The sequence below is a fragment of the Cercospora beticola genome, chromosome 1 (genome assembly GCF_033473495.1).
Source record: "Cercospora beticola chromosome 1, complete sequence".
Taxonomy (NCBI): Eukaryota; Fungi; Ascomycota; class Dothideomycetes; order Mycosphaerellales; family Mycosphaerellaceae; genus Cercospora; species Cercospora beticola.
Window position 1 is genome coordinate 5,454,067 of NC_088935.1, and position 13,506 is coordinate 5,467,572.

Sequence of the window (13,506 nt, forward strand, 5' to 3'; positions counted from 1 at the left end):
CTAAATAAGAGGCTTATAAATCTATTAAGAAGTATACTAGAAAGAAAAAAGAATATATTTCTATATACTAGTATATATCTTTAGTACTACTAGGTTAACTACTTATTCTAAGAGATTAAGTACTCTATTTATAGAGCCTATTTATAGGTTCTATAGTAGAATTAGATAATAACTAGTAGAACTATAGGAATAGAAATATTTATTTAAAGTCTAGCTTTTTTAAATATTTTATAATTAACTCTAAAAGTAGAGTATCTAATAAAAGTAACTCTTATTCTATACTTAAAGCTACTTATAATAGAAGAGCTAGTTTAGAATACTACTACTTAATATAATTTCTATAAATATAGGTTATATAACTTAGATACTAAGTAAAGTAGAAAGTTTAAAGTAGAATTTTAATATTAGAGAAAGCTTCTACTATAAACTAGTAAGAAAGAGTTAGATATAAGATTAATATAAATACTAGTATAGAAACTAAAACTATATATATAGGCTTAAGTCTCTAAGCTAGTAAATAAAAGAATTAGACTTCTAAGTACTAATAATATAAGAAATAACTAAGAAGAACTATATTATAAAAGAACTAAACTATTAAGATAATATAAATTATTCTAAAAAGAACTAGAAACTATAGAAGTAGTAAGCTATATAGAGCTTACTATAAAATATAAGAATATAAGAAAGTTTTTCTACTAGAGTACTAGTATAAGAGCTTTTCTATTTATAAAATATATAGAGTATACTACTTACTCTATTTAAAAGAGATAGACTAGTATATAAGAATTATCTAATTAAGTCTTTCTAACTTCTACTATTTCTTTATAATTAATTCCTATATATTAGCTAGTTTTTTAGCTTATTTCTAAGCTTTCTTCTTAGCTTATTCTACTTCTTTATTTAGCTATTATTAAGCTATAAAGTCCTTAGCTTCCTTTATTTTCTAAAAGCTATATATTATAGTACTATCTATATTTAGTTTATACTAGTTATTAATTAGACTTTTACTTTTAGTTTTATATTTCTTCTTATTAGTAATAGCCTACTTTAAGCTATTATTTTTAGCTTTAAGTACCTAGTTCTAAGCTTATATAGTAAATAGCTTATTATAGAAACTTTAGAGTTATTTATAATACTTAAAATTAAATACTTTAAAAAGTATTTATCTAAATATACTATATATAAAGTAAAGGCTTAATTCTAAGTAAGTTAAAGTATAACTTAAAGCTTTTAAGCTAGTAGTAACTAGCTTTAATTCTAGCTACTATATACTAAATATTATTAATAGATTTAGTAAATAAATACTAGTTTTATTAAAAGAGCTAAAAATATTCTTTATAGTAAAAGTCTAAGTAAATATAAGCTAAAATAACTTAAGGAAGTTCTATTTTCTTACTATAGATAGCTCTTAGTACTCTATATTAAACTTATTAAGCTTCTAGCTATATCTAATAAATAAGAGCTTAAGTAATAATATATTTAGTAGCTATAAGTAGTAGGTACTATATAGTAGAAATACTATAATTAGAATCTTCTTTTCTAAAGTAAAGTTAATAAACTTTATAGTTATATAAGAGCTATAGCTATCTAGAATTAAAAGCCTCTACTTTAGCTATACTTTAGCTTTTATATATCTATTAAATACGTTTCTAAGCTATATAAAACTAAAGTTATTATTAGTCTATCTAGTTTTAGAAGTTTATTAGTAAATCTTATAGATCTTAGAGTTAAAATTCTATATCTAGCTATTTTAAATATAATTTTCTTAAGCTTTATAAATTATTATTAGAGATAGCTATAAACTATTAGTATAAATACTAGCTAAGATAGTAATCTATTTATAGTTACTAGAGTAAATATTTCTAAGTACTTTCTTTATTTCTAAAGTATATTTTATATAAATATACTTTATTTTATTTATAAAGCTAATTATAAACTTTTTCTTATTTATATTATATATATTCTTAGACTTAATCTTATATTAAGTAACTTTAGCCTTTAGAAGCTAAAAGTACTAATTAAATAACTACTTAGAATTAGCTTTAAAGTATAAATACTCGATTAGTATAAAATACTTAGAAGTAATCTAATTAGGCTATCTTTTTATAAATCTTAGTATCTAGTTATTTCTAGGTCTATAACTACTAATCTTATATATAAAATTAAGAACTATTAATAGAGTTAGAGATATTCTATAGTAAATATATCTATTAATATATATAAGCTATATTTAGAATCCGAGTAGTAAGACCTTAATACTTAGAGTTTAGTAGGTATAGTACTTTCTCCGGCTCTAGGTAATATCTTACTATATAGTACCTTACTACTTAGCTTAATTAGCTATATTAACTCGTCGTATACTACGCGTTTATACTCGTCGTATATTACTATATATTTATATATTATATATTCGCTTATTATATATTATTATATATTCGCTTATTATATATTTACTTATTATATATTTACTTATTATATATTCGCTCGTTATATATTCGCTTATTATATATTTTATCGTTATATATTTACTTATTATATATCGTCGTATATTCGCTTATTATATATTCGCTTATTATATATTCGCTTATTATATATTCGCTTATTATATATTCGCTTATTATATATTTGCTTATTATATACTACTTATCGTATACTACTTATCGTATACTACTCGTTATATACTACTTATTATATACTACTTATTATATTCTACTTATTATCTATTATATATTATATATTATATATTACCTACTCTATATAAAACCTCTATATACTATCGGGATACTTTCGCTACTATCGAAGCGGATATTATCTACTTACTAAGCTCTCTATAAACTAGATATCTTCGCTTTAAAGCCTATCTAAGAATATAGTATTAATTACTATAGTAGACTATATAGATACCTAAGTAAATAACTAGAAACTCTATTAGTAGAGTTTATAGTTTTATTCTTATTAAGTCTATTAGTCTACTAACGATAATACGATTAATTTTACTAAAGATAATAATAAAGTAGTTAAGTAGAGATCTTAGTAAGTTATAGCCTCTAAAGCTAAGAAAGACGAAGAAGTCTATTTTAGAATATTAGATACTAATTATAATATTTTCTACGTCCTCCGATTTATAATACTAACTAGCTCTACTATAATAGTAGTAACCTACTTATTAGATAAATTATTTATAGCTTTAGAAGAGAAAATATTTTTAGTAAAGTCTCGAATAAAATAATAATTAACTATCTACTCTATTATATTTATAATAAAAGTAGTATACTTACTCTATAGTTCTATTAGTAAAATATAAGGATATTTTAAGTAGATTATATACTTTATAGAGAGCTAAAAGATAGTCTAGAGTATTCTTAGAAATACTATAAATATTATTATTTAAACCGAGATATATACTTAATACTATAATATATATATTATAGTCTAAATATAATAAAGTTTCGGTCGTAGTAAGTTCTTTATTAAGCTTATAGTTAGCTAGCTTTATTATATTAGCTAGATATAATAGATTATATATAGTATTCGAATAATTCTTATTATCTATAAGCTAATAAAGCTAGCTCTAAGCTAACTCGAAATAGTATTATAGGTCGTTATCTATAGAGTCTAGAATCTTATTAATAAGATTAAGCGGAGCTATTATATAAATAACCTCCTTTATAAAGCTAGTATAAGCGCTTTCGACTTAGATAATATACTATTCGGCTAGCCTCTTCTATAGCTTAGATTACTTATAGAAAGTATTCTAAACTAGTAGTATACTTAGTATTCTAGGAAGTTTAGAGCTATATATATACTTATATAGCTTTATAATCTAATTAATAGCTTCCTTATAATCTATATTACTCTTTCTCTTTTTAATACTATTAGCTTTACTCTAGTTATATTTACTTAAAGTATCTATACTAGAAGTAACTCTATTCTAGATAAAGTAGTACTTATATCTAAATACTCTAATCTAGATAGTAAAGTAGTTCTAGAGGTTAGTAATAACTATAGAAAAATATTTTAGTTTAATTTCCGAAGTACTTATAATATTTAAGTAAAAGAACTTATTATAGAAGTTTCTAGCTACTATATTATATATAATATTAAAACTCTTAAAGCTAATATCTCTAAGGATCTTTTACTATTAATTAGGATCTATATACTTACTTCTAAGCTCTTATAGCTTATCTATAGTCTTCCTAAGTAGTTTCGTAATCTTATTTTATAGTTTAGGAAAGTCGCGCTTATATTACTCGACTCTTAATCTAAATACTTAATTATAAAGAGTAGTAATCTCTTTTCTATTAAAAAGAATACTCTTCTAGTAACTAGAGCTAGTAAAAATCTACTCTTAATAGTAGTATAGCTTAAAGTCTTTCTTACTACTAGTAATAGGCTAGTTTATAACTATATACTAGCTAAGCTAAAGTAAAATACTTTTATTTATAAAGAGGTCGAAATATAATTACTTTTACTTCGAACTCGATATTAGTCTATCTAGCTTTATAATAATTCCGAAAGTACGAGCTCCTATTAGATTATACTAGTAGTAGATTATTAAGATCTTATATATAGCTAGATCGATAGTAGTAGATATTACTATAAGAATAATTATATAATTATTAGTAAGGATCTTAGTATATAGATCTCTAATAAACTTAAAGTCGTCTTTAGTATAAATATCTATAGTTATATAGATTAGGCCTAGTAAATTAAGTAGTAAGAAATAACTATACGTCGGGCCTATAATCTTAACGTATAGTCTATATACTAAAAAAGTATTATAGCTATCGTCTAATTTCTTTAAGCCTATCTATAAGATTACTTTATCGATTAGTTACTAGAAGTTTTTAAAATCTATAAGCTCCTTATCGAACTTAATAAGCTTCTTATATTCTACTAGAGTACTCTTTAAGCTAGGTATAATTTTAACTATAACTAATTTAAAATCTATATTATATAAAGTAATCTAAGTAGCGAATTTTATATAAATATTCTTAGCTTATAGAAATAGGACTTAAGTTAGTCTAGTAAGTAGTAAACTCTTACTAGCTAACTAATTACTATATACGATAATCTCTAGTAGCTTTAGTAGATCTTCTAAGCTATAGATCTAAAGCTCGTTTATAACTTTAAAGCTTTTATATATATCTTTACTTTAAAGTCTATCTAGAAAGATAGTATCGATTACTATAGCTAATTTATTATTAGCCTCTTCTTTATAAGCGCTATACGTCTTACTATATACTATTTAAGTAAGGCTAGATAACGTTATACGTACTACTAGATTATATATTACTATATTAGTAGATAAGAAGCTAAAGAAGAGTTACTTTAGAGTTAAAATAAACTATAATCGATAGGTTATTAAAGAAATTCGAGTAGATATAAGTAGTAGAAGCTATTTTATATACTAGGTAGTTAGCTATAATAAAGTAAGTAAACTATTATTAAGTAAAGCTTTTAGTTTTACTAGCCTACTATACTTCTTATATAATAGATAATAGTCTATATTATATAGCTTCTCTTTCTTATATTTCTTACTTACTTTACTACTATCTTTTATATTCTCTAGTAATTAGTAAGCTATCTACTCGAAGTATATTTATATAGTTAAACGACTAGAAACTCTAATAATAGAGTTTATAGTCTTACTATAACTAAATCTATCTATCTAAAGTATAGATAGTTATATCGCCTAAATATAATACCTATTTATCGATATCCTCTATATCTAGATCTACTACTCTTAGACTATAGTTATAGTATATATCTCTAGCCTCTAAGGCTCTTTATATAGTTATAAGTATCTTATATATTATAGCGCTACTATATTAAATAGCTCTAGTTACTACTTTACTTTCTATATTATCTCGGTCGCTCTTATCGATACTAGATATCTACTCTTATATTACTATATAGCGCCTCTTCGTATTACCTCTCTTTTATACTTTAGTTTATATAGTAGGTAATTAGGTTATAGGTATAATCTATATAGCCTATAACGCTTTTAATTCTAGCCGATTCTCTTCTAAGTCTAGAAAGAATACTTCTACTATTTAGTAGTCTTCTATACTCTCGGTCCTTATATTTAGTAAAGCGATATCTAAATTAATAATATATTTTAACTTTAGTACTCTACTATAATTCTATTATTACTAAACTAGATCTAGTTTTTAGGACTAAGTATATATCTAACTAGCCTCTATCTCTTCGAGTATATACTTTTACTTATAATTTACTATAATCTAGAATAGTAGTCGCTTTAGCGCTATAGCTAGCGAGTTATACTTTAGTCTATTCTCTAGTCGAAGTTTATTAAACTAGTTCTCTCTCTATACTTTCTCGATAATCTATAGGCTATCTCTTTATATAGTATCTATAGATTTATCTATCCTAATATTAACCTATATAATTATATTCTAGTCTATATTCTCTAGCTATATCTTACTTATATATATCTCTAGATTCTTATATATTTTCTAAATCTAGTATATCTCTATATACTACTATAGAAGTACTATCTATAAGCCTACGTTTTCGCTATAGTCGGCGAGTAATTTAAGTACTTCTTAGATAATATCTACTAGTATCTAGCTTCGTTATAGGTTCTAAATATATTCTAATATAGATAGTTCTTTAGTATTAAAGTATAGCTAGGAGAGTTAGTAGTTTACTTTATTATTAGATATAACGTCTAGTCGACTCGGAATATTATAGCTAGTTATAGTATTAAATTACTCTATCTATAAGTATATTATATTCTAGTCTATATTAGTCTATAGATATACTATTACTCTTAATAGATATTCTCGACGACGCGATTATAGTATACTAGTAAAGTAGGACGTATTATACTTAGAGACTTATATTAGGTATCGAGCTATAATTAGTTAGTATATCGATATATTATTCTAGCGTTTATAGTATAATATCTCTTTCTAAGAAATAGATATTATTCTATTACTATAATATAACCTAGACCTACTCTACTATTATTTCGATATAATATATATATAAATAACTTAGTTAAGCTATTTAATCGAATCTTCGAGTAGTATATATATAATACTATTCTCGTCTATTAGAAATATACTTATACTATACTTTCTATAATAGTTTCGATATATCTTTATAAGAACTACTCGAGTATTATAGTATCTAAGCGAAAGACTCTTAGCGAAATAGTAAACGTAATACTCTAGTTAGCTCGGTAGGTCGAGAATATTAATTAGCTTACTCTAATAGCTAAACTAATACTTATAATTCGAGTTATAACTAGCTTTACTTATTTAGTAGTTAATAAATAGAGTCGAGAATATAGCTACTTTAGTAGTATCTAGAAGATAATAGATATCTATTTATATATCTATTATTAGTAGAAGAGTATATAGAGTAGAGATAGTATAAAGTAGATATAGGAAAAGTATACTTCTAGGAAGCCTTATTAGTATAGTATATAGTATTAAGAGTAGTTTAGAGTAGCGCTCTAGAAGAAATATATCGAGATTAGTTATAGAAGTTATATACCTATACTTCGAGTAACTACTTCTACTTTAGTTATAGTATTTATAGAAGTAGAGATTAGATTACTTAAAGCTATAGACGAACTCGTTAATATAAGTAATACTATTATTAGTTCGGATAGTAATTATATATCGTTATTAGTACTATAAGTATATCGGTTAATAATTAATATCTACTTTACTTAGCTATTAAAAGCCGATATCTCTTCTACTATAATACTCTCTTCTAAAGATAGTAATACTATCCTCGAAGCTCTTATTATATATACGCTCGACGTAGTAACTATAGCGTATAAGGTTACTATAATCTAGAAAGGTATTTTATAGCTATATATAATAGAGCTTAGTACGTTTAGTAGTATTAAGTTCTAGCGTATTCTTTTCTATCTAGAACTAAGTAACGCTACTTACTATAAATACTTCTATATACTCTAGTAACTAGTATATTATTATAGTCGAGTCGCTATAGTACTAGATCTATACTTTAATACTAGATATAATCCTTAGTATAGATTTATAGTATAGTATAGCTATATATAGTAGAATACTATATTATCTCTATTAGATAAGAATAGCGCTCTTTATAATAATACTAGACTCGAAGCTATAGAGTTATACTATACTATTATTTTATTTATCTTATCTCTCGCTATATAGGAAATACTATACTATCTATTCTAGTTGCTTCTTATTAGTTTCGTAGCTATATTTAGTATTACTTCGGAGACTAGTACTTAGATAGAAGCTCGTAACTATAGTAGTACGCTAGATAGACTAGTTTAGACTATATAAGTTCTAATCTATTAGAATATAGTAAAAGTAGCTAGTAATAGACTAGCCGGTATATTATATAAACTTCGAGAGCGTTATATATATATACTTAATATAGCTAGGTAGAATACTATATTAGAGATACTATATTAGAGAAGCTACTTAATATAAGTTAGTAGAGAGGTAGTAGCCTAGTATTATATAATATAGAACGATAACTATACTACTTTTATATATACTAGTATAGAGTATTAGATAAGCTATTTCTAGACTCTTATAAAAAGCGAATTCTAGAAGTATTTATAGCTACTCTATAACGAACTTTTAATAGGTATAGTATATATATAGCTATAGCCTATATATTTATATAATATAGATACGAATTTATAGCCTAGATTTAGCTTTATAAAATATACTACTAATTTTCCTTTACTTACTAGTATAAGTAAGCTTATACTAAGTAAGATTATATTAGTTTCTACTATAGCTAATATATTCCTTTATAATATAGAAAAGATAATACTCTACTAGTAGTATACTATACTATATTTATATAAGATAAGTACCTAGGCCTTCTTATAGAGTATAGCTATCCTATTATATATTACTAGTAGATAGCTAGTATAATAAACCGAATTCTTATATATAACGTAGTATAATACTAATATAAACCGAAATATTTCTTTTATAAATAGTCGAGTTATAATATATTTATACTATTATAAAAGCTAGATAATTACTAGATACTCGAAGTATAATATCTATTTCGTTCCTTCTATACTAGTATATCTACTTATCGACTATATTATATATATTCTTTCTATATATTAGAAGATACTATAGAAGCTATTTCTAGAACGTAAGCTATCTCCTTATTTATTTAAGTTTTATAGAGAACTATAGAATAGTAAAAGCTTCTTATATTTCTTAGAAGCTATCTCTACTTAGTACTATATTCCTATACTAAAGATTACTAACTAGTAATAGCTTATAGTTACTATTATAAAGTTCCTCTTAGCTATAAATATAATCTATTTCGATATATCTACTAACGTTAATAATAACTAAGGATATAATACTAATAGTAATACGTTCGCTCTTACTATATAGTATAACTATATAATCTTTATAGTTAATTATTTATATACTAATTAAACTAAAGCTACTAATATTTAGAATAGACTAATTAGTATAGGTCGATAGGCGTCTAAAATCTAGTATATATTATAGAGTATAGATTAGTTATTCGAGTAGAGTATAAGTAACGATCGTTACTCTATTAATACTAAGACTTAATCTAATATAGTCTAGTAGTTAAAAGCTTATTATAGATATAGGTATATTATATCTAGTAGTAATACTCTTCTAGACGTTAGTCGGAAGCTTACTAGCTAGTATAACTTCGGATAGCGATTCTAATATTAGCTATAAGTACTCGAGGCTATTACGTCTAGCTACGAGGAGATAGTTATAATTATAGCAACTAGAGTAAAGAAGTTACTCTTCTTTATACTTTTTTACTTTCTCTCTATAGCTACTATTATAATTATAATCCTTCTACTTATATCTCTATAAGTAGATATAGTATAGAAGCTATAGAAGTATAAGTTATTATATATAGAATAGTCGATAGGCTAGAGGCCTAACTATCTACTAGTACTTATTAGCGCTAAAATAGCTATATCTTCTAACTTTCTTAAGTATATCTAGTATCTTATTACTAATAATTACTTAGACTATATCGTAATAGACGAATATTACTTTATAGTAGTCGCTATATATTATTATAAATACGTCCTATAACTACTATAGATCTAAGTAGTATAAATATAGTTTATTTATTTTACTATATTACTACTACTAATAATAGAGTAGGAGTTTAAGTAGTAGAACTTTCTAAAGGACTCTTTAATTCTCTATATATCTATAAACTACCTAAATATTTAGTATACTATACGAACGAGACTAGCTAGAAGTTCTTAAAATAACTCGAATAACGAACTCGACTAGTTATAGAATATTATTTAGAAGTATATATATTCTTTATATATATTTATAGCTAGAAAGAATAAAGTAATTATATATATAAATTACTACTTATAGGCTATATATATTATATCTATATTTAGAATCCGAGTAGTAATACCTTACTATATAGTACTTCGCTACTTAGCTTAATTAGCTATATTAACTCGTTATATACTACGCGTTTATACCTATTATATATTACTATATATTCGTTTATCGTATATTCGCTTATTATATATTTGCTCGTTATATACTACTTATTATATATTCGCTCGTTATATATTATTATATATTTACTTATTATATATTCGCTCGTCGTATATTCGCTCGTTATATACTACTCGTCGTATATTCGCTCGTTATATATTTGCTCGTTATATATTCGCTCGTTATATATTCGCTCGTTATATACTACTTATCGTATTACTACTTATTATATTACTACTCGTCGTATTACTACTTATCGTATTACTACTTATTATATTACTACTCGTCGTATTACTACTCGTTATATTACTACTCGTTATATTACTACTTATTATATTACTACTTATTATATTACTACTTCGTATACTATATATTACCTACTCTATATAAAATCTCTATATACTATCGGGATACTTTCGCTACTATTAAAGCGGATATTATCCGCTTACTAAGCTCTCTATAAACTAGATATCTTCGCTTTAAAGTCTATTTAAGAATATAGTATCGATTACTATAGTAGACTATATAGGTACCTAGATAAATAACTAGAAACTCTATTAGTAGAGTTTATAGTCTTATTCTTATTAAGTCTATTAGTCTACTAACGATAATACGATTAATCTTACTAAAGATAATAATAAAGTAGTTAAGTAGGAATCTCGGTAAGTTATAGCCTCTAAGGCTAAGAAAGATAAGATCTCGAATAAGATAATAATTAACTATTTACTCTATTATATTTATAATAAAAGTAGTATACTTGCTCTATAGTTCTATTAGTAAAATACGAGGATATTTTAGGTAGATTACGTACTTTATAGAGAGCTAAGAGATAGTCTAGAGTATTCTTAGAAGTACTATAAATATTATTATTTAAACCGAGATATATACTTAATACTATAATATATATATTATAGTCTAAATATAATAAAGTCTCGGTCGTAGTAAGTTCTTTATCGAGCTTATAGTTAGCTAGCTTCGTTATATTAGCTAGATATAATAGATTATATATAGTATTCGAGTAATTCTTATTATCTATAAGTCGATAAAGCTAGCTCTAAGCTAACTCGAAATAGCGCTATAAATCGTTATCTATAGAGTCTAGAATCTTATTAATAAGATCGAGTAGAGCTATTATATAGATAACCTTCTTTATAAAGCTAGTATAAGTACTTTCGACTCGGATAATATACTATTCGGCTAGCCTCTTCTATAGCTTAGATTACTTATAGAAGGTATTCTAAACTAGTAGTATACTCGGTATTCTAGGAAGTTTAGAGCTACGCGTATACTTATATAGCTTCGTAATCTAATTAATAGCTTCCTTATAATCTATATTACTCTTCCTTTTCTCGATACTATTAGCTTTACTCTAGTTATACTTACTTAAAGTATCTATACTAGAAGTAACTCTATTCTAGACGAAGTAGTACTTATATCTAAATACTCTAATCTAGATAGCGAAGTAGTCCTAGAGGTCGGTAATAACTATAGAAAGATATCTTAGTTTAATTTCCGAAGTACTTATAATATTTAAGTAAAAGAACTCGTTATAGAAGTTTCTAGCTACTATATTATATATAATATTAAAAACTTTAAAGCTAACGTCTCTAAGGATCTTTCGCTATTAATTAGAATCTATATACTTATCTCCGAGCTCTTATAGCTTATCTATAGTCTTTCTAAGTAGTTTTATAATCTTATCTTATAGTTTAGGAAGGTCGCGCTTATATTACTCGACTCTTAATCTAGATACTCGATTATAAAGAGTAGCGATCTCTTTTCTATTAGAAAGAATACTCTCCTAGTAACTAGAGCTAGTAAAAATCTACTCTTAATAGTAGTATAGCTTAAAGTCTTTCTTACTACTAGCGATAGGCTAGTTTATAACTATATACTAGCCGAGCTAAAATAAAATACCTTTATTTATAAAGAGGTCGAGATATAATTACTCTTACTTCGAACCTAATATTAGTCTATCCGGCTTTATAATAATTCCGAGAGTATAAGCTTCTATTAGATTATACTAGTAGTAGATTATTAAGATCTTATATATAGCTAGATTAATAGTAGTAGGTATTACTACGAGAATAATCGTATAATTATTAGTAAGGACCTTAGTATATAGATCTCTAATAAACTTAAAGTCGTTTTTAGTATAAATATTTATAGTTATATAGATTAGGTCTAGCAAATCGAGTAGTAAGAAATAACTATATATCGGGCCTATAATCTTAATATATAGTCTATATACTAAAAAAGCATTATAGCTATCGCCTAATTTCTTTAAGTCTATCTATAAAGTTGCTTTATTAATTAGTTACTAGAAGTCTTTAAAATCTATAAGCTCTTTATCGAACTTTATAAGCTTCTTATATTCTACTAGAGTACTCTTTAGGCTAGGTATAATTTTAACTATAACCGATTTAAAATCTATATTATATAAAGTAATATAAGTAGCGAATCGTATATAAATACTCTTAGCTTATAGAAATAGAACTTAGGTTAGTCTAGTAAGTAGTAAACTCTTACTAGCTAACTAATCGCTATATATAATAATCTCTAGTAGCTTTAGTAGATCCTCTAAGCTATAGGTCTAAAGCTCGTTTATAACTTTAAGACTTTTATATATATCTTTACTTTAAAGTCTATCTAGAAAGATAGTATCGATTACTATAGCTAATTCGTTATTAGCCTCTTCTTTATAAGCGCTATATATCTTACTATATACTATTTAAGCGAGGCTAGATAATATTATATACGCTACTAGATTATATATTACTATATTAGTAGATAAGAGGCTAAAGAAGAGTTACTTTAGAGTTAAGATAAACTATAATCGATAGGTTATTAAAGAAATTTAAGTAGATATAGATAGTAGAAGCTATTTTATATACTAGGTAGTTAGCTACGACGAAGTAAGTAAACTATTATTAAGTAAAGCCTTTAGCTTTACTAGTCTACTATACTTCTTATATAA